The sequence below is a fragment of the Patiria miniata genome, unplaced genomic scaffold, assembly GCF_015706575.1.
Source record: "Patiria miniata isolate m_02_andy unplaced genomic scaffold, ASM1570657v1 HiC_scaffold_6, whole genome shotgun sequence".
Lineage (NCBI taxonomy): Eukaryota > Metazoa > Echinodermata > Asteroidea > Valvatida > Asterinidae > Patiria > Patiria miniata.
In genome coordinates this window covers 5,491,140-5,512,047 of record NW_024037073.1, presented here as the reverse complement: position 1 = coordinate 5,512,047, position 20,908 = coordinate 5,491,140, and the positions used below count along the sequence as shown (strand labels likewise).

Genomic DNA, 20,908 nt, shown 5'->3' with positions numbered 1-20,908 from the left:
TAAAAAAAAACTGGCAGCCATCTTGAAAAATAGCCCAGTCGGGCGACCACTTTAAAGAAGAAAAAAAAAGGGCCTCCAGCTTCCTTTTTTTTCAAAAAGACAGGCGCTTAACATGTTCTTTTTTTATTTCGCCTACTAAATATGAACTTGTCCATTCATTAAGAAAAGGGGGGTGCGTAAGCATATTATCTTAATTTCATTAGTTTAATTGTAGTGGTCGAACATTGCAAAGACATAGCTCTGTCATCTCTTCCTGTGGTTACTTGTGCTTGGAGATACCCGCCAGAAGCTGGTCCTCTGAAGCACCTTTGAATTCATGCACTTTCTGGAATTGTAGAAAATACAACATTTATGCTAAATTAAAAAAAGAAAAAAACACCTGAATTTGCTCATTCAATTGAACACCAATCTCCACATGACACAAACTGCCCGATGCTAGGACGAATAAGTATGCTACATTCACGAATAACACTGGTCCAAATATGAAACAAATTGGTGCAAATTCAAAATAAAAAAAAAAACCACAATGGAGCCCAACTATGTTTTTAAACGAAATTAAAGTATCAATCCATGGAATTTGAATGATGCATTGTAAAAGTTACTAGGAAAACATCTGCATGTAGTACTTGTTAGTTCAAATCAATTCTAGATGTTTATTTTATTTATAAATCGAGTGCAATTTGGCCATTGGGCTTCGACAAATGAGTTTTTAATCAACAAACAACAATAAAAACAAATCATGTCACATTTAAAAAGTAACCAGTAAGGCCAAAAAAAAAAAGTCTCCGGTTTCTGGTATGCGCGCGCGTCGCCGTAGCCATGCGCGTCGGCAAAATGAAAAAGTTTTTTTTTCAATGAAAGATGATGTCTCAAAACCGCCAAACTCACTGGTTTGACTGGAATCCTGCTGCTGCACAATTTTAACGTGTTTTTAGATGGGGTTATGATCGAGAATAAGCTTTATGTGGCCTCTCTGGACTCCCATATATTTGCACTAAGTTTAGTCGGGCACCATTTGCAGTCATCAGTCGACATTTGAAGCAAAAAAGTCAGGTAAAAAAAAAAAACCCGCGTCGCCGCACCACTTTTTGGACAGGCTCCATACCAGAAACCAGAGACTTTTTTTTTTGGCCTAATGAGCAAAACATGTTTATGATGAAAAAAAAAAACAAGTGTGAGTGTATAATGAGCTCTGGCAGTGTTGCAAGAAGTCTTGCATGAAAGTCTTGCACGAAATCGATCAAAACGATCCCCGCCTGCCAGAGCTTAAAAATGCGACACTGAAAAATGCGACGCCGATGGCACATAGGCCTATGGACCACCATTCTTTAGGTCAATTTTCGGGAACAGACAGACACACCGACCGACCAAAGAAGCTTCTGCCAGAGCTTAAAAATGTGTGTGCTGAAACTCCTTGAAATTGGTCATAGGTGTCCTTTAACTCTAACTCCCCTGCCTAGTTTTCTAGGAACCATACCCATTCTGGCAAATTCCAACACCCACATGGGAAGTTGTACACACACACTGTTGGACTTAGTTTCTGGAGGTATGCCAACCCCAGTGTAAAAGACCATCAGTTTAGGGGCACTGTACCTGTTCCAACAGATTTTTAAAAAAAAACCTGCTGTTGAACTTTGATGGGTTGAGTTCGGTTTGGGTAAAAGGACATCCAAAATTTTAAAGGTAATGGACAAAATTTGCGAAAATTGCATTTTGCCAATACAGGGAACAATACATTAAATCTAAAGCAGTCTATTTAAACACTTGTCCATTCAAATTTCAGCTTATAGAGTAGTCTTTTATTTTTTTTTGGACATATGAAAATGCATCTTCATGCTTTGCAACATTTCCATTATAACAATTTCATGAAATTTTCATACTGCGTAAATCAGTCGATGGCGTACCTTGCGCAATAATTTTAGGCGGCGTAAGTTGTCATGGCACAGCAACTGAAAATGACCTATTTTACCAGCAAATCGTGATCGTCGTGGAGCCTGTTATTGCACAACTTATCAAGGTTGAACAAGACTCTCACAGCTTTGTGTTTGGAAATAAATGCATTATATTACTTGTGACCGAGTTTAATAGGAAAACTATTTTCAAAATGGTTGTTGGAGATGATTCGACGTCTTTTTCATGAGCGAACAAAATCATTGACAAGCAGGTTTCGTAAATGCTGTTACAACATGTATCCTCATCCAAGATGTTTAGATTATTTAAAGTAGTGCACAGCTATGCCAAGTTTTATGGATTGCTTGTAAGTTTATTTGTGCAGCTATGTACAATACACCGGGGAGTCAGTTTGGCGTAGCGGTACTTTCCTCGCCGTCCACTGCTGTGACCCGGGCTCGAATCCCGCCTGGGCCAATCCGCTCCGTTCACAAGTACCTCCTCACCAGCAAAGGAAGTACAGTTGGGGGTGACCGACCGACGCCATCTTGCCTGACTGCAATTCATTTACTGCAAAGCGTGGCCACTGCGTGTACATAGAACATCCCCTGGTGTACGCGCGTCACAAACAAGGAACGGTGCGCGTCAACCAGCGAAATGTCCCGCCCATGGGACGTCATTGCTAGGTAAAAGGGCGCCCTCTTTTGGTAGCGCACAGAGCTCATACGTGGATTGGGTTTTCAGTCCCTGCCTGATTCCGTGGGTTTTCCCCAGAACATTCTTCTGGGGTTTTCCTCCCACATCTAAAACTGTACTTTCTTCTCATTGCCTTCTCTCTACAGGTTTCTTCTGGCTTTCATTACCAGAAATGATTAATAATAATAATAATAATAATAATAATAATAGTAAATTTGTTGCATCAGTCCTACGCATGGTGCACTGTACATGCGCGTTATACAATGTACACTATTTCGTGAAATTGGCTGCAGAACCAACAAAAATAGAAACATACGGTACATGTTCCGGTACATACCTTTCCACCCTTGAAAAACTGAAATGTCGGCATGGCAGATATGCTGCAAGCCTCAGCTATTTCCTAGTAAACAAAACCAAACTTTTGTTAGTTCTACTACCATGAGCACTTGAACATCAGTGGTATTCAGAACATGCACAGGCGGAAGCCTATGTAACCTTTTTAACCTCATATGTGACCGGCTCCAAAAAAAAAGGTATTATGTTGCAAAAAAGTGAAATTGAGTTATATACATGGTTGGAAAGCCCACAATGTAAGCTTTCATTTGGCATATAATAGAGCTCCATAACCCCTCCCGTTCTGAACTCGAAGATATATTTGCATATTAATAACTTCCTTGGAGTTCAAATTACACAACTGAGAAAACAGGCTTTGAAATAGCTGACTTTGTTGTAGAACAACAGAACAATGCACTCAAAATGGTTCTTTTTTTTCCACTTTGTTCATCAAAATCAACATTTCTGTGAATGAAACCAAAAACTGTAGGTATTAGAGATGTCATTCATAACAAAAAATGAAAATCACATTTTGACGAAATTTTCACCCTCTCAATGTTGAGCGGGCCATTACACAATAATGCTCAGCGCGACTTAATACCCTTTTTTGTGGAGCCGGTCACATATAACCACACAGTCACTAATATCAAATACATGTAGTTTTTTTCAGACGAAGGGCAGCTTTTGAGAAAGCTCTTTTCCAATTAAAAGGTACAGTCCATCACTTGTAATTTGTGCATCCGTTTGAAGCAACAAATGGGCTCAAAATCTAAAGAAGGGTGCTGAACAACCAACCTGATGAAGGTTCAGCTCAAATTCAGCTGTAAGTTCCGAGAAAAACAGCATTCTAGGTTCTCGATTTCAACTCAAAAGTTGCTGAATCATGTGTTGAATTGGGCCTGAATTCAGCATCCCAGAAACGTTCTCACTGAGCCGATTAGAGCTACGCAATGTCACGCACCGATCCGACGAATTATAGCAACCGCGCGCTTGTGCGTCGTGCCAACGCTTGTGTGCGCTTCGCCAAAAAAAACCATGGGGATTTCCAACGGTGCGTCTAAAGACGTTCCGTTGGAAAGGCCTTCTTTCGTTTGATTTCTTCAAAATGACAGCTTACCAGAAAGTATCATTTCACAGGGAGTTTAGTTCCCTTACTATCTTGCAACCAAGTATGTTTTTCAACAATAATTACGTCAGTTACTTTTTGGATAGCTGCAAATGATGGACTGTAGCTTTAATGAACTACATGGGGGTTCTCTGGAGCTAGTGAAGGATGTCCATGCAAGTGTAAACATTCCAAATTTCACAGACATGTGTACACATGTAATGTAAATCCTCATGATTCTAGGTTAAGGTTACATTAATTTTCTTATATAGGGTGGTCAATAAAAGTTTACGCTTTTCAGAAGCAGGTTTCTAAAAATTGGGGAGACATGTTGAAATTGTTTAAAAATATTTCTAAACTTCAAGATCTTTGTGGTACCAGTATACATGTATAAACACGGCATTAAAAATAAAATCCAAGCTAAGAAATGGTGGCCATTTAAAGAAAAATTGTCAAAAGTCAGTTTGTCCGTCCACACGCAAGTCTATCAGACATATGGTCAAAACCACAGCAGTGCTTTGCACAAAGAACTGCAATAACAATGACCATAATACATGCATATGTGGAAAAAATTGTTTTTTGACCGTTTTTCTGTAAATGGCTGTTATTTCTTACACAATAACATATAGACTCTGGCAAATTTTCAAACAAAAGTTTATGATGTCAAAATTGATTCGCACTCATGTTACAATATAATTTATACAGCTGAAGTTTTCATACCGATTGGTCATCAACGTTAACTTTGGCAAACAGCACATCCTTGTTTATCTCCGCTAATGCCTGCAAGTCAAAAGAGATCCAAGAAAAAAAAATACTCTTTCACCTTCAACAAAATAGCAAATTTAGAAGAAAAACCCAATGAACCATTGTAGGACTGAAAACACACCTGTAAAGTTCGACAAAATAGCAAATTGAGAAGAAAAAACCCACAGAACCACTTTACATCAATAACAGATACAAAGATGAAAAATTATTCAGATAACTCAAAGATAACTCATCGTGTCTAAAAGCAGCATTTTGTTTGGAGGTATATTTTCAGTCTTATATCTGGGAGACAGCGCAAGGTGTTGACTCCCTGGCTGATCCCATTGGACTTTACTTTATAATTTTTGCGAAAAGTAACTCAAGTAAAAAAAAAAAAGAAGGTCCAATGAGAACAAAGCATACACTCTAATTTATGAATTATAAATTAATACATGTAGGGCTGTGCATTTTCAAATAATTTAGTACTCCATTATTCCAACTTGGGCTTGATCGAATACTCGAATATTCGATTTTGAAATGCACTGATCGAATTAAACATGTGGTCTGACCTGGCCACAGATCGGGATTTACAAGTACCTGCACTTGCTCTCAAATCATGCGAAAGTGGCATTCCAAAAAGTGTGGCATTTAAAAGACAATAAAATCACAACATCAACTTATACTTTCACATTTTCTTATCCAAAATAATGCTATTTGGATATTTGGTTGATCGAATATTTGAATAATTGGTATTTTTGGCACAGCCCTAGTTATTATATATGGGACGGCTTTGAGGGGTATACAAGTTGCAGAGGAGTGCAATATTGTTATAGCGAATGCAATAAATTCTCGTATCCCCCGGAAAAAAAGCCATCCAATGTTATTGCTATTATAATGATATCAGGCTGACCTGATCCGCAAGAAACAAATTTCAGGACAAAGTCTTTTATTTCGCATATATTTCAATGAATATCCTTTGCTTATCAAAGTAAATGTCGCGCTGCTCAAAGCTGCCATTGTGGTTGTTAACAACAGTGGGTGAATACGCCACAACAAGCTTCGTCCGCGTGTGATGGTCCGTGCGCCACACTGGTTGACACAAATCTGAGTTTCTACGATCCTGATTGTGCGGGAACCAGCAAAATTTGAGGACAATATTTGAGGACAATATCAAAAGTAATATTGTCCTCATCTGGGTACTATTACTGACATATTATTACAGTCATCCGGGTACTTTATTGAATATATCCGGGTACTTTTTATGAAAGCATACAATACGCTGATTTATTTCTACCACTGGAAGCAATATGCTGATTTAGTTTTACCACTGGAAGCCTGACCTGAATAATAATAAATATTATAACACCTCACCCACAGATTCTGTATCTTGAGTCGCCGAGAGCAAGTCACATGGCATTCGCTATTTTTGCTATCTTGCAGTGCACGGCCAAAAGTACTATAACCACAGCAACCAAAGTACTATACCCGTAGCAACCAGAGTTCTATGCCTAAGAAACGGTATTGTGTGCAAATGAAAATGTGGGTGTGCGCGTTGCGTGTGTTGTTCCCAAGCGCTAGCGCTACAGAGCTAGGTTCAAACATTTCGTGAAGGGGTAGTTTGGAAAAGTGAAATAAAATTTTCAACTAATTTCTTATTCAAATTGAAATAGCCTCTCATTGTATTTGGATTAAATTAATCAGTTATTGCTTAAAATCAAGCAGAATCTGTTGGAGAGGTGTTATAAAACAAATACTGACTGCTTTATCACGTGGTGTAGTAAAACTAGCCTCCCTCGGTGATCCATAGAGCTTCGCCTTGGGAAAAAATCAAATGCTTCATGGATCACCTCGGGAAGCTAGTTTTACTTTACCACTCAAAGTAGTCAATAGTTGTATTATATAACTGACATACAGATCCTTGTCATTTAATTGGTGGAACAACTCGCATCACATGACATTTGTTATTGCTCCCATTCACACCGGGGCTCAAAAAGTCCCATTCGCCCATGGGGAATGGGAGATACTATATTCAACAGTTACGATTATAGAACTATGATTCATAATGTAATCCTTTCCTTTACTTTGCAGCTGCTGTTGTCATTGGTTGATGACTAATAAACACTACACGAACTATCAACTAAAGAGTTATACTTATTGATGACAACAGCGACAATCTAGACTCTCTGACACGCTCTACCCCTCCAAATGGCTCACGTCAACTGCTCGGCTCCTGACTGTGAGGCATCCTGGCCTAGCAACACACCCCCAGAGGTGCTGCTCGCCTTGATCAACCTACACGCCCGCACCGCCCACCCAACCGTTCCTGCCCCTGCACCTACTCCCGCCTCATGCGCCGCCAAAGTGGAGAAGGTCAGGCGACCTACGGTCACGGCTGCCGGCACGAGTGAAGAATGGTCCTACTTCGAGCTACGATGGTCCGAATACAAAGAAGCCACGCATCTCACAGGAACCGATATAGTCTACCAACTGCTTGAGTGCTGCGACGACCGACTCAGGAAAGACCTGACCAGAACATTCGGTGCCCTGACGTCGCAGGATGAACCGACCATCCTCAAAAACATCAAGAGCTTGGCAGTTCGCCGAGAGAACATCATGGTGGCTCGTGTGCAGCTCCAGCAAATGCGACAGGACCGCGACGAACCAGTGAGGGCCTTTGCCGCCCGCCTTCGTGGCCAGGCTAGCGTCTGTAACTACAAGAAGGACTGTACGTGCTCTCTAGTCGTTGACTTCAGTGACATCATGGTCAGGGACACCCTCATCCGTGGACTAGAGGATGAGGAGATCCGCCTGGATGTCCTCGGACAATCCAAACAGGACATGCATTTGGACCAAGTGCTTCAATTTGTCGAAGCGAAAGAGAGTGGCAAACGCTCTGCCGGCCGCCTCCTCGAGGGTGGTGCCACTGCCACTACGACTGCTGCAGCTGCCAGCTCCTACAAACGAAGGGAGAGATCCAAGCTACAGCCCCGCGACATTAAACCTCAGGTGTGTGACTACTGTGGCAAGGCGGGCCATGAACGTAACAAACAGGAGCGCGTGAGGAAGTGCCCCGCGTACAATCACACATGCGCGAAGTGTGGCATACTCCACCACCACGAGAGTGTGTGCCGCCAATCCCAGCGGAGACAGCAGCCAGCCACGCCCAAGGCACAGGAGTCACCTCACAATGCCACCGCAGTCTTCGAAACCCTGTGCTCTGTCGACGACGCCCCACCCATGGACGCGAATGCAATCACTCTAGAGCACCACATCTACAATCAGTTCTGCGACGCATGGGAGAGGCGAGGATCTGACCCCCAACCCATGGTGGACGTCTCTCTCAAAGCAACTCCTGAGGATGCTCGTGACCTCGGCCTCCCTACCCCCCTGCTCAGCACCACCTCCTCAGCCATCTACCCTGCTATGGCTGACACTGGCTGCCAGTCCTGCCTGGCTGGCACGAAACTCCTATCCAAACTGGGGCTTGAAAGGAAACACCTCATCCCTGTCACAATGAAAATGAATGCTGCCAACAACTGCCGCATCGACATAGCAGGTGCCCTGGTCCTCCGCATCTCTGGCACCTCCCAATCTGGAGAGAAACTCGAGACCCGGCAGATAGTGTACTTCACCGACTCATCCGACCGGCTGTTCTTGTCTAAGCAAGCCTGCGTCGCCCTGGGCATGATCTCTACCAGGTTCCCCACCATTGGCGAGGCAATCAGGCCCGACAGTGCCAGCGTCGCTTCCTCTGCCACCTCCCCGACGCCCACACCAGCAGCCTGCCTCACGCCAACATGCGAGTGCCCACGACGCCAGATGCCACCGTCTCCCCCAGCAGACCTCCCATTCCCAGCCACTGAGGAGAACCGGGAGAAGCTTGAGACATGGCTGCTGGAATACTACAAGTCGAGCACCTTCAATGTATGTGAGCACCAACTACTCCCCATGATGGCTGGCCCCCCACTGCGACTCATGGTGGACCCTGACGCTCGGCCTGTCGCCTGTCACACACCTATCCCTGTCCCTGTCCACTGGCAGGACAATGTAAAGGCAGGCCTTGACCGCGACGTCCGCCTCGGCGTCATCGAGCCAGTCCCAGTCGGTACACCTGTCACATGGTGCCACAAGATGGTGATCTGCCCCAAGAAGTCAGGCCAGCCCAGACGGACGGTTGACCTCCAGTCACTCAATCGTCACGCTGTTCGTGAGACCCACCACACACAATCACCATTCCACCAAGCACGAGCAGTCCCTCCCCAGACTCGCAAGACTGTGTTCGATGCATGGAACGGCTATCACAGCATTGCCCTAGCTGAGGAGGACCGCCACCTCACCACATTCATCACACCTTGGGGCCGCTACCGATACTGTGTCGCCCCACAGGGGTACATCGCCTCCGGTGATGGCTACAGCCGCCGCTTTGATGAGATTGTGTCTGACATCCCGAAAAAGACCAAGTGCGTGGATGATACCCTGGTATGGTCTGACTCCATCGAGGAGGCCTTCTTCCAGGCAGTTGAGTGGCTCGACACTTGTGGCAGACATGGCGTCACCTTGAACCCCAAAAAGTTCGCCTTCGCCAAGATGACTGTCAAGTTTGCTGGCTTCGAGATCACCCCGACCTCTGTACGCCCCTGCCCTGAGTACCTTGAGGCGATCCAGAATTTCCCAACGCCCCGTAATATCACAGACGTGCGCAGCTGGTTCGGGCTTATCAACCAGGTCTCCTATGCCTTCGCCATGACTGACCGCATGCTGCCCTTCCGCAAACTCCTCAAACCTGGTACCCCCTTCTCGTGGACCAATGAGCTGGACTGCCTATTCGAGGAATCAAAGGCCCTCATCGTCAGCGAAATCCACAAAGGGGTGGAGATATTCGACAAGACCAAGCCGACCTGCCTTGCAACTGACTGGAGCAAAGATGGTCTGGGATTTTGGCTGCTCCAGAAGCACTGCGACTGCCCCTCCTCAAAACCCTTCTGCTGCAAGACTGGTTGGAGGGTGACTCTGGTTGGGAGCCGCTTCACTTCAGGTGCCGAGTCCCGCTACGCCCCGGTGGAGGGGGAGGCCCTTGCTGTCATCGATGCACTTGACAAGGCCCGCCACTTTGTCCTTGGCTGCTCTGACCTCATAGTGGCGGTGGATCACAAGCCCCTCCTGAAGGTGTTCGGTGACCGCTCACTTGAGGACATCCCAAACCCTCGCCTCCGCAACCTCAAGGAGAAGTCCTTGCGCTACCACTTCCGCATCGTCCACATACCTGGTGCACGCCACGCTGCAGCTGATGGGGTATCCCGCCACCCCGTGGGTAAAGGCGCACCGCTACAGCTCCCTGATGATGTCGCACCTGTGCACTATGACTCAAGCGAACCAACGACCACTGTGCTGCCACATGACTTCCTCACTGCTGTCCGCACCAGTGGCCCAGACCCTGTCGAAGTATGCAGTCAGTCTGCCACCACAGCTGCTAAGATGATCAAATCAGTCACATGGAATGATGTCCGCCTCGCCACATCCAGTGATCCAAACATGTGCAGACTGATTGAGATGATACAAGGGGGCTTCCCCACTCTCCCTGGTGACCTCCCCCGTGAGCTCCGGCCATACCACCAATTCCGTGAGAATCTGTCAGAGTTTGATGGCGTATGCCTTTACAATGACCGTGTCATCATTCCCTCGTCCCTCCGTGCCCGGGTCCTTGAAGCACTACACTCGGCCCACCAGAGCATCACCATGATGTGCGCACGAGCTCAGTCCTCATTCTTCTGGCCAGGTATGACCCCCGCCATCACCGATACACGGGCACGCTGCTCTCCCTGCAACCGTATGGCGCCATCACAGCCAGGCGCACCGCCAACGCCTCCCGCCCAGCCCGATTATCCATTCCAATGCATTGCCGCTGACTACTTCACCTACCGCGGCTGTCACTACCTGGTGGTGGTGGATAGGTACAGCAACTGGCCAATCGTCGAACAGGCAGCCAACGGCGCCAATGGACTCATTACTGCATTGCGCCGCACCTTCGTGACCTATGGAATCAGCGATGAACTGTCCTCAGACGGTGGCCCAGAGTTCACCGCAGGGTCCACCCGCGCTTTCCTCCGCAACTGGGGCGTGTGTCACCGCATCTCATCCGTCGCCTTCCCCCACAGCAACTGCCGTGCTGAAGTGGGCGTCAAGACTGTGAAGCGCCTCATCACTGACAATACTGACGCTGAAGGCACACTTAACACTGATGAATTTCAGCGTGCCATGCTCCAGTACCGCAACACGCCCGACCATGACACACACCTCTCCCCTGCTATGTGCGTCTTCGGGCGTCCCATCCGTGACTTCATACCCATCCACCCTGGGAAGTACAACCCACACAGCACATGGCGGGAGACACTCACATCCCGCGAGGAGGCACTGCGCAACCGGCACATGCGCGCTGCAGAGCGTCTCTCAGAGCACACCCGTCCCCTCACGCCACTGATTGTCAGCGACTGCGTGCGTATCCAAAACCAGACCGGACCGCACCCGACCAAGTGGGACAAGACCGGGGTTGTGGTGGAGGTGAGGCAATTCGACCAGTATGTCGTGAGGGTTGATGGATCTGGTCGAGTCACCCTACGCAACAGGCGATTCTTGCGGAAGTACTTGCCTGTCGTTCCACGTGCGCCCCTCCTAATGGCACCCGGCCCGACACCTTTGCTGCCGGGGTCGCATGCAGCTAGCCAGCACCCGAAAGCAACCCCTCTGGTGCAGGCCAACAACCGGTTACCACAGGACGCCTCAGCCACACCACCTGCGATGCTTCCAGCCGTCTCCCAGCCAACCCGCACCAACCATCCTCCAACCCCGGATGGCTTGGAACCGACTCCCACCTCACCTGTGACACCCACCGTGGCCACCACGCGTCCACCCAATAGCCAGTCCCACCCAGGCTCCGTTCCCCGTGCACTCCGCGGCCTCCTGCCACACAATACTCCTGGTCTGAAGGAACACCTGGCCCCGACCGTGGATCTGCCACCCCTGGACCGCTCCTTGACTGCCCCTCGCCGATCCACTCGCTTGTCACGACCGCCGGCCAGGCTTAGGGATGAACTATAGGACACCCATATACTCTGGACTTTTTTTTTCTTCTTCTTTTTTTTTATAGCCAAAGTTACAGCTACAGTTTACTTCCTATAACCTATGCTTATTCTTGTTTCGATCTTTGCTTATTGTTCATGTTCACGCCTTTGCAATCTGTGCATTTCTTTAGGTTACTTAGTTATGTCTGTTACATTTGGAATCTTTTCTTCCTAGAATTGTTAGCCTTTGTTATTCCCAAAGACTTGGGGGGCATATAGAACTATGATTCATAATGTAATCCTTTCCTTTACTTTGCAGCTGCTGTTGTCATTGGTTGATGACTAATAAACACTACACGAACTATCAACTAAAGAGTTATACTTATTGAACGATCATTCATGTTCCATGACGCGGTATTTGTGTGCAAATGCATGCTGTTGTGCATGTTCAGCATTGAGCGTAGCGCGTTTTGTTCCTAAGAGTAAGAGCCAGTGCTACAGAGTTGGGTTCAAACATTTTCGTGAAGGGGTGGTTTGGAAGAGAGTAGTACATTTTCCACCAATATCGTATTGAAATAAAAGTTCAAATAATTATGTCAAATGACAAGGATCTATATGTCAGTTATATTTAGGCCCTATTGAGTGGCTTTCAATTGTGAAATGGGAGGAATATTATCGCTCGGTAAAATCTTGACTTTTCCAGTTCACTCGGCTTCGCCTCGTGAAATGGAAAAGTCCAGATTTTACCTTGCGATAATATTCCTCCCATTTCACTCTCAGCCACTAAATATTTGTATACTATTACTGGCTTACTTCCCTTCAGTTTCTTGTATTAGGTAATGTACATTTGACATTCCATACTAAATTAATGCTTACAGCTACTTTTGGGCCGATGACCTTGCAAGGGCCACACCAGTCAGCGTAGAAATCCACCACTAACAGCGTATCTCCACTTTCAACAAGTAGCTTATCATACTCCTCCTAGAGTTCAAAGAAAAAACACACATGCTGGAAAGATAAATGTTGTTGATACACATATATAGTCAACTCCCAACGAGTCTTAGCAAAATTGTTTGTTATACCCGAATTTCGTATTGGCCCTAATTTTCTCGGGTGTATGAAAGAGTTATTAAAAACCCTAACCCCAACAGGTTTTCAGAGGCACTGCCAAATGCAACAAAATGCAACTTGGCTGAAATAGAACCCTGCTAAATGCAACAAATTGCAACAGTAGATTCGGCTGCATTGTGCAGTGAACCCAGTGCATACCAGTCTTGGCACCAAGCAGTTACCCTGCTAAATGCAACAAGATGCAACCAAGCAGGGGGACTTTAGTTGCCTGCTTATGCAACAGTATGCAAATTTATGTTGCATTAAGCAGGGTTTAGGGATAATTATTAATGAAAGTTGGAGAATTCAGGACTGATACTATGCAGACAGTAGCACAACCAGGCAGGTGTAGAGTGGCAGATTGCAATGGGATTTAATTTTAAGCAAAATCGGGACGGTGAAAATGGGTGACGGGACAAAAATTCTATTTTGCAATGTAATACATGTATTTTCTAAGCCCTTTTTCCACGAGTGCTATTTTTCACGAACACCCTTTTTTTTTTCAGGAGTGCCCTTGTTGACGTCACGTGAATGTCTGCAATCGTGCCACCTTGAAGAGCCCTACCTATTGTCCAAAAATTTCCGTTTTTAACAGTGCCCCCATGAAAAATCCCCCCCCCCCCACTTCTCATCTTATAGACAAGGGCGGATCCAGGGGGGGGGGGGCCAAAGGGGGCCATGGCCCCCCCCCCAAAAAAAACGAAACCAATTTTTTTTTTTTTTAAATGTGGCGTCCTAATAAAGGCAGGCAATGAGTACACCACCATCTTTTCCTCAAAAAACATTGGTTAAACTGGTCAGAAACTGCCTCAGATTGCACCACAGAGCATCTAGAATCCAAAAAATTTTCGGGGCCCTTAAGCGGGCCCCGAACCCCACACCGTCATTTTTTTGACCCACTTTTTTGGCCCCCCCCCCCCAAAATTGTGTTCTGGATCCGCCCTTGCTTATAGAGGCCACGTGTCCGGTGAAAAAAACACTGCCTTCCATTCAACACGGAATCCGAGTGCCCTTTTCTCGTCTAGCGATTCATGTTTGAAAATGAAAAAGATACATGCTCACTTTTAAATAATCAGAAACAGTTTTGTATAAATTTTGCAATTTGGTTTTGATGTTGTCAGTGATCAGCGAAAAAAGGTCAAGACCCGAAGCCAAACCAGATAGCCTATTAGACCAAAGTTTCACTTTTTAACTATTTAGTTGATTCAAATGCATTTCTCTCTTGTCTTTAATTGTGATATTATAGTGATCAAATATTCGTGACTCGAATTGACTCTAGCTAAATATTTGACTCAACTCGACTCGACTCAACTTGATTACACACTGTGACTCGACTCAACTCGACCTTCTTGACCTTCTTGACCTAATGACTCGACTCGAGTCAATTCTTGTAAATGACTCGACTCGACTTGAATCACAAAAATCAGTGACTCGTTACAACTCTGCCTTATGCTTATGATTTCATCAGTCCTATAGAGAGATGCACAACATGACTTCACCGAGGTCAAATCTCGCATAAGTTTACTGTGGGAAATTGGCTGTGCAGACCCTCTATTCAGTTAATTCAAATGCCAAAATCCTATTACTCTTTGATACATGGACTTGAGATTATTTCCTCACAAGAAAACCTAATATAGTCAAGAAAAAAAACGATATTTATGTTGACTATGTACAGGAGGAAACCAGCAATTTGCCTTTTCGCGCTTCTCTTTACAGGCCAGTTACAAAACAACCAGATATTTCGCCTTGTGACTTGACTTGGACTTGCAAACAATGACTTGTGACTTGACTTGGACTTGCAAACAATGACTTGTGACTTGACTTGGACTTGCAAAAAATGACTTGCTGCCACCTTTGATCAATATCATTGGCCGGCTCATGCATTGTTGTGGTTGTCGATGTCATGCGTATAACGTACCGCTGTCTTCCAGACACTTAAATCAGTTTTGACCGGCTGCTTCAACTTAATGAGTTGCAAGATGTGTGCATCCAAAATGTTCTCTAAAAACACATTTTTCCTAATTTTTTTCGCATTTCCAGAGCCTCCTGGTTCCTCTTGGGTGAAATCAAAAGGTGAGGTGAAAATTGATGTGTGTGGCGGCAGGTAAGTTGGTGATCCAGTATGGAATTTTTTTCCATTAAATTGGCAACATTTAATATTTATGGGGCTAGGAGTAGGACTGAGAAACATTTCCAATTTTGTTAGGAAATACTTTTAAAAAAATCTTGACTCTCCAAGCATGGAGGTAGGAAACCTACCTCTATGCTCCAAGTCTCCATAGACTTTGTACACAATCGCGGAAGTGGCGTCAGGTTGCAACATTTTTTCCAAGCCGGCTAAATCTAGCCGGCTAAATCGTCAGGCAGGGTTGACCCCGTAAAGCTACGCGCGATCTAGCTGGAGTTACCCAGCCCTAAATTTTATCAATGATAAAATTTAGGGCTGGGTAGCTCCAGCTATGCGCGATCCTATATAATCAATTAATAAATACCTTGGAGAGTTGATGGTTTCTGATTGGTCGAGACTCGATCACGTGGCCGGTCATTAACGGTGATAATGGACCGGCTTCAAAGATCAAGCGAATAAATGGCCCCTGAAACAGCATTGATCAAGCCCCGTTCAGCCCCATGCAAGCCAATGACTGGTCAAAATATAGTAACAGTCCTGCGGTAGCTTTTAACAATTGAGCACTGCACATGCGCTCAACCCCCATCGCGTGAGACTGACGCGCGCGTACGCAACACAGTTGCTAGGGATGCGTACGTGCGCACGCGTAAGGAAGTTTTGAAACGACATCGTACAGCAGTGCAGTATATACTGAGGATGTTTACGATGAAAGCGTAGATCTACGATTTATTTTCTTTGAAACACTTCACCCACCGACATACTCCTAGAACTATGAGGCTCCGCGTGAGCTCCGCTCACGCGGAGCCTCATAGTTCTAGGAGTACCACCGACATATTTACCTTTCCTAAACCAAGCATCTTTGTAATTCCGGACACAGGTAATGTGTAAACGAGATTTCAGCTTCCTCCATCAGGTAAAGATATGAAAACATTGTTGTAATTTGTTTTGCTACGGCAGCAGTTTCTGTTGAGTTTACGTCGTTATAGCTGTTAAGCTCAAATTATGGCCCATGAACATGAACACAAAAAGTCTGGAAATATCGCCGGGAAAAAGTCACAAAATTGGAGCATTTTGACTGTTTATTTTGTTATAAAGGTATTTATTAATGGGAATAACAGTGTGAGGAGCCGGTCTTCACTGCGTGATAATGACCGGGTGTGGGGGTGACCGCTGTTAATGGACCTCGACGAAGTCGAGGTCACCCCACACCCGGTCATTATCACGCAGTGAAGACCGGCTCCTCACACTGTTATTCCCTTAATCTTGCATACCTTCGATTGTATCTGAATTACTTTTCCATCCGACTGTCTCGAAGTCATTTTTCCGACGATGACCTACTCCTCTCGCGATTTTGAACTTGAACTACAGCGTTATGCTCCTTCGAAGATCAGACTTGCACAACAAGTTGCAGACAGTGGAGTTAGGAGGTAGAATTAGAATTACTTCCGTGACGTGCACAAAATAATGCCGAGTCATGTGTAACGGTGTCCCGTACCCGTACCCCGTACCGACGACTCGGATCGATATCGGACTAGACTCGTGGTTTACGTAATGCATGGGAAGGGTGACCGAACTTTTAGCCGAATTTCGGCCAAATTTGACATAAATTTTTCTTTAATTTTTTTAAAGGACATTTTATGATTGTTGTTTTTGTTTAAGGAAATTTCATAACATCTGCGTGTGAGTATAAGTGTTTATAAAATGTATTACGTGTAATATAGGTGATTTAGTAGATTTTTTTTTAAAATCGAGCAGATTTTTGAAGTGCATCTAGCAGAATTTGGCCATTACCTTACGGTCACCCATATCATGGGCGCTAGGAAAAAATCTTCACAGGCTATAGGATCGAGGGCGCTAATCTATTAACCTGGGACCAGCTAGGGCCGATTTCACGAAACGCTAAAAAAAAAGATAGTAAAATCATCTTTTAGTGGTCGAAGAAAAGGAAGCTGAAAAAAAGGCATGTTGTCAAAACGTTCAATCTGCTAATTTCCAGGCATAGCAGAAAAGTAGAAATGGACAATGCTTTTTACCAAAAAAAGTTCGATCTGCACGTGCGCACTGAGCTTTTGAAATGAAGGGTTCGAAGTACATGTACATCTTTAGTAAGCAGAAGCATGGCAGAACCGATGTACATGTACATTATATTTGCAGGCGATGTGCGATAGCAACTCGCAAGTTCATGCGAAATGCGCCTACGTACGTACGTAAAAGTACCGTATACGTGGTGCACCCGTATGCATGTACACGTACACGGGCACCTGTATTATGCATATGTAATTGAATAACGCATGCGCAGTATACTGAGCAAAACGACAGTTACGGCGCAAAATTTTTCTGCTACAGGGAATAGAGTGTTACACGCAGAAAAAACATCTAAATTTTTTTATTTAACAGCATACTTACCTGGCTCAGGAAATACCGTGATCAAGCAGGCGGTTCTCCCATTGCGAGGCCTTACCATTGCACTTCGGTGGGCTGACTGATGCGATTCCCCCAAACGTGGGGAACTCGGGAGTACAATTTCTGATAGTGGGGACTGCGTTCGCGCTCTCCCCGTGCAACAAACCAAAGACAGATTTTTATGCAATAATACTTCATCCAATACAGGATATTCTCTTTTCATAACATCTTATGAAATAATTAAGGAGACAAATGTCGCATTTTACTCTCATTTCGGGCAGATTATTGCAGTGTTTCGCTATTTAAGTTACAAGTCATCCCTGATACATTTGCAGTCATTAAAATTGTTCTGAGATCTCCATTCAGCTGTTAAATTTGCCGTTTCACTTGCAACAAAATGCGAGTGCACAATAAGCTCTGGCCGTCTTGCACCAATGCCAAGAAATAACCATGTGCTTAATTTAGGGTACCATCCACAAGGGCGGATCTGGGGGGCAACAACAACAAAATACCAAAGCTTTAAAAATGCCCCTTTTTGATGTAAGCGCGAGTATACGTATTGATATACATCTATATCCTCAAGAGCGCTCCCCTAGTGTAATGCGTTGCCCAGCCCCCCCCCCCCCCCCCCCCCCCACCGTTTTTCCGATTTTCCACGGCCGGGCCATTTTTGGATTTTGCTCGTCCCCCATTCTCCCCCACAGATTTACGCCACTGCACTATAGAAAGCAGGAGGTCGTGGGTTCCAGTCCCACCCGAGTTATGTTTCCAACTTTCACTCGGGAGGTAACACACTTTAGTAAGCAGTGTGTGTACGTCGGTGAAGGGCAAAACCTAACAAGACGATACGCGAGCAGATTTGGCGATTAATGATGCAACTAGACTTCACCTTGACCTTGATATTCTGACCTTGAGGTTCAGCGGGCGTCATATCGGGTCTTCGGTAACCCGTTTTGAAAGCCAATGTCGGGTTTTATTAGATCTCTATGCCCGTTGTTGTTTTACGTAATTACAAAAACATGCATAGAATCCAAATTGACCAATCAACATGCAGCTTATATATAGTCCAGATTTCGGAATGAAATTACGTCTTGTCGACTCCGATTGGCTGGCGTGCGGGGGTCGCATAAAGTTGCATACGTTGGACCGGGACAGAAAGGGTTCAGTTGGACAACGGGGGATATCCAGACCATTTCTTCCTTCCTCCATGCGCAGACTCCTATGCAACTTTTTGTCATTCTAATTATGCTCCATGTATAGAAATATCAAAATTGACCTTATTAGCGAGTTGCTGTCAATATCCCCTTACAATCGTAAACTCTAAATTGCGAGTAAATAGGATCATACCGTAACGATATAGAGTGCACTCTTGAAGTTTTTACGGGCAGTCCATTTATATCGAACGTCTTATAAGAAAGACTTATTAAGAGGTAACCGATACCACTCCCTTTGATAACCGTACGGTCTGAAGGAGGGAAATCTAAGTAAAACCATCTTTTAGTGGTCGAGGAAAATGCTTTCTCCTGCATTGGAAGAAAATTTGAGAGTAAATTTAGGAAGTTTAGCATATGATTTTTTTTTTTGCCCAATTTTCCTCGCACGGAAAACGAAAACATGCACCCCTAGCCCTAGGCCTCTTTTCACCGCTTCGACGACGCTAGTACAGTGCACGATGCGTTACTTTTGAGGTAATATCTATAATTGCCGGCGTACAACAAAACATCATAATCCACGCTATCGCTTGTCGAAGAAAATCTACACGGAGCTCACAAAATGGCCGTTTTCAGATTTCTGGGGCGGCACCGATCAAGTTTCCAAAGCGCGCGTATACATGTACTCCAAACATTTCTTAAAAATTAGTTAGCAGTGATCAAGAAATTGATAAAAAGGGATTTCTTGTATAAGTGTGGGAATATTGTGCATGATAATACCATGGAGGTAGTACCTACTACTTAACTGACATATACAGTTGTTCTCACCCCTCCTGAGTCGTCCCCCCCCCCCCAAGAAAAATGGGGAAATAACACCGAGGAAAAACAGTAGCGTCACCCGCAAAGCTAATTCCCTCCGCCAATCCGCCCCTATGCAAAACTTTTAGATGTACACCAGTTGTTCTACAGTATGTCCCCAAGTGTCCGTCTGACTATTTTTGAAATAATACTACAAAACCATGCGGCCAATTTTGAAATGTGTTGGTTGTGCAGATACTCCAAAGCCATTTCAGTCACGCATCACTACACTATTATCATTGATCTCAACAAACTTTTTGGACACTGTGACCAATTTCCATGCCTTATTGAATTTCAGTATTATAATGTGTTAAGTAAGCTGTGTAAAATATATTGTGAAATGGGCTGCAGGTGGTATGTGTATTGGAATCATTAAATTTTTGCCGCACTCAGTCATCATGGCAAGGGCAAACGATTCCAATCCCAAACCACGTCCATCGGCCTTTTTTTCACAACATGCAGGATTTTACACAGCTTACATAAAACAGCACTGAACTTGGTCACAGTGTCCAAAAATGTTGTTGCGATAAATTGACAATGTGTAGTGATGCGTGACTGAAACGAAACTCATACGGGTTGAGGCCAAGGCTTAGGAGTACCTGCACGACCAACATTTTCAAAATTAACCTCATGGTTTTGTAGTTATTTTAAAAACAGTCAGATGTATTTTTGGGGGCATACTGTATAGGCCTACATAGATGTACCACAGTCAGCAGTTTTTGTAGTGCACTAACCCGTATTGTTATATATGCATGACGTTAAAGGGAAGATACAACATTTGCAAACATCAAAAAGAACGAAATGATCAATTTTTCACGAAATACCTTACTGGATTGTTAGGGAATAACAGCCTAAAGCATCCTGTAAAATCGTGGCTCCTGGTGTACTAAAATTTTCAAGAAAAATTGTATTTTTCCAACGCTAGTCGGCCGACCAGCGTTGGTGAAAAAAATGGTTTATTTGCAACAAGTGCTCTTAATTTTTCATATTTAGTTATTCCGCATTTTCTTTGCAAATGATTACACACCTGTGAAGAGGTACAAGCCTGCCAGACTCTCTGACCTTACAAGAGTCCCCAAAGTCTACAAAGTGCAGTGTTTCATAAGTGGAGTCCGGGAACCAGACTACAAGAACATGATTGTTTTCTTGGTTTTTCCACTATCTACAAGCCCAAAACGTAAAACAAGTCAGTATAACAATATTTGCTATAACATTCTAATCCTCCAAATCCATTTATTTCTGAAAATTGCAGCAAAAGCAAATGTCGTACATTCCCTTTGAGATGGGAAATTTTCGTTCAGAACGTTTCAATATTGACGAGCGTGGATACATTTTCTAAGTCGGTTAATGTGGTGAAAAGGTACAAACTGCAATAATGGATGAGGTCATACACATTTTGAAATCAACTTCTTTGACTTCAAAAATACGATCC

General features: G+C 44.6%; 1 non-coding gene across 1 annotated transcript; it reads left to right on the top strand.

Annotated features, from left to right (window-relative positions):
* The first annotated feature begins 17,462 nt into the window (after positions 1-17,462).
* On the top strand, positions 17,463-17,624 carry LOC119744133. The gene has a single exon (XR_005273543.1). It is a non-coding gene; the product is annotated as a U1 spliceosomal RNA (small nuclear RNA).
* The last annotated feature ends 3,284 nt before the right edge of the window (positions 17,625-20,908 follow it).